A 2,435-nucleotide genomic window follows, 5' to 3' on the forward strand; every position below is an offset into this window, starting at 1 on the left:
CAGGCTAGAGGGGGCTATTCACTCTTCTTCATGACCTATCTGGCCCTGTATATTCATACTAAACTTAGTGCAGCACCTTGATCAGCATAATCTTCTGCATCTTGGAACTCCCAACCTCCACAGATCCATCAGCCTTCATATGTCACCGTGCCCAGCAGCAATGATTTTTTAAGGTAATGTATAGAATCAAGCATTATGCCCCATGTGTGATGTGATAAGAGTGGAGAACACCAGGAACATCACATACATTTCCTGGATATTATGTTGTCTTTTGCACCCTAAGAACAGATTTGCTCTCTTTGCTACCAGGAAACAAGAGAATTTATTCTCATGGCATTGAAGTCACTAGAGTTATCTCATGCCTTCTTCTCTGGCTGAAAAGTCACATCGTCTTATTATTAGTTGACTAATAATTATGCAGTCCAGTAATCATCAAATGACTTTTTATTAATAGCTGCAGAAGTATACACTGTGAGCATCTCTGGATCAATATAGTGAAACTGCTCACTGAAATCTTTCCTATGAGTTCAAAGAAATGTGTATTTCAATAAGTTTAGTGAAGAATTCTGAACACACTAATATCAATGAAAACATACGGCATGAGTTGGTTGTTGAATGTTCCTGAGGAAGAATTTCACAAGAAAAGTGGCTTAATGCAGTCCATCAAGAAGGAACATGACCTTACGAGGAAATGGATCGCTCATGTAGTGACGGTAAGTGATAACTAATGAAGGACCGATGCGCACCATACATATCTCTACAATGTCAAGGAATTAAAAGAAGATCCAGAACATGTTGGGTGGAGCTTCTACGGTAAATTTTCAAGAAGAGATAAGGAAAATAAAAGTTTGATGGGATGAGACAATATTAACAGAATTCTATCTGCATTAGTGAAATCATGAGATGAAATAGATGGAATTTTTAAGGTGAAAAGTCAATGGATAATAGTCTATGAAGAATTTCCAGCCTGGCAAGGAAAGATGACATAGAAGATCAGAACTTTCACGAATTTTCAAAATTGTTTGTTTTTACAGTCTGATGTTATAAAATTTTCATCCTGGCTCTGGTCACTTCACTCTGTCTCAGTCTGTACAAGTCTTCCCAGGTTCTTCTGAAACTGTAAATATCAATGATCTTTATGGTCCAGCTCTGCAATCTTACTTTGTAAGACCATGAAAAAGGCTATTTGGTGAGAACATCAAGGGTATTCTCATTTGTTTCTATGTCTATCTTTAAATTTTACTTAGCATGCTGATGAAATTCTGCCTTTTATCATGGTGACCCCTTAAACTTTACTTTTGTTTTGGAGATAGTGTTAGATTCAATATAATTTCATCTAAAACTGCAGACTTTGGAGACTCATAAGATTTTAGGATTCAGAGACAGAGAGCCTCTCAGAGGCCATTTAAAGATTAGAGAACTGGGTGGAGAAGACCTTCATCTTTGCCCTGGTGAAGAAGAGAGAGTGGCTGCTCCGTTTGAGAAGAAATGTGTGACACATCAACCTAACTGTGACCTAGGAAAGGCTGCCAAAGATGTCTTCAACAAAGGATATGGGTTTGGTATTGTTAAAATAGATCTTAGAACCAAGTCTTCCAGTGGAGTGGAATTTTCTACATCAGGTCATTCATACACTGACACAGGTAAATCTTTGGGCAATTTGGAAATGAAGTATAAGATCTGTGACTAGGGGCTTACCTTTGTTCAAAAATGGAACAGAGACAGTACCCTGGGGACAGAAATCAGAATGGAGGATAAATTGGTTGAAGATTTAAAGGTGACTCTTGACACCATATTTTTACCAAACATAGGAAAGAAGAGTGGGAAATTAAAGGCCTCCTATTAGTGGTACTGTTTCAGTCTTGGTGGAAATGTTGACACTGATTTCTCTGGACCCACCATCTATAGCTGGGCTGTGTCGACTTATGAAGGATGGCTAGCTATCAGATGAGTTTTGACACAGCCAAATCCAAGCTGTCTTAGAATAATTTTGCCCTGGGTTATAAGGCTGTTGACCCAGCTGCACACACGTGTGAATGATGCACTGAATTTGGAGGGTCAATCTACCAAAAGGTTAATGAGAAGATTGAAACGTCAAGAAATCTGGCCTGGACAGCTGGCAGTAACAACACCCATTTTGGCATTGCTGCTAAGTAAAAGATGGATCAAAAAAACCTTCTCTATCTGGCAAAATGAATAATGCCAGACTTACTGGACTTGGTTATACTCAGACACTCTGAGCAGGTGTGAAATTGATACTTTCAGTTTTAATTGATGGAAAAAAAAAACTTCAAGTTACAAGGTTGGGTGGGGATTTGGATTGGAGGCTTAATATAGTTTCTAAGTAAAATATCAGATCTGTCCCTGCAAATGAAGAGAAATGAACCCACTCTGTTTTGGCCTTAATATTCTTCCGTGAAATTTCAACAATGTGA

General features: G+C 38.4%; 1 pseudogene; it reads left to right on the top strand.

Annotated features, from left to right (window-relative positions):
• Window positions 1–599: 599 nt before the first annotated feature.
• Window positions 600–2,157, top strand: LOC110210202 (non-selective voltage-gated ion channel VDAC3 pseudogene; annotated as a pseudogene).
• Window positions 2,158–2,435: the final 278 nt, after the last annotated feature.

This window comes from Phascolarctos cinereus, unplaced genomic scaffold (genome assembly GCF_003287225.1).
Source record: "Phascolarctos cinereus isolate Bilbo 61053 unplaced genomic scaffold, phaCin_HiC Scaffold_7;HRSCAF=346, whole genome shotgun sequence".
In the NCBI taxonomy this organism is placed as follows: domain Eukaryota; kingdom Metazoa; phylum Chordata; class Mammalia; order Diprotodontia; family Phascolarctidae; genus Phascolarctos; species Phascolarctos cinereus.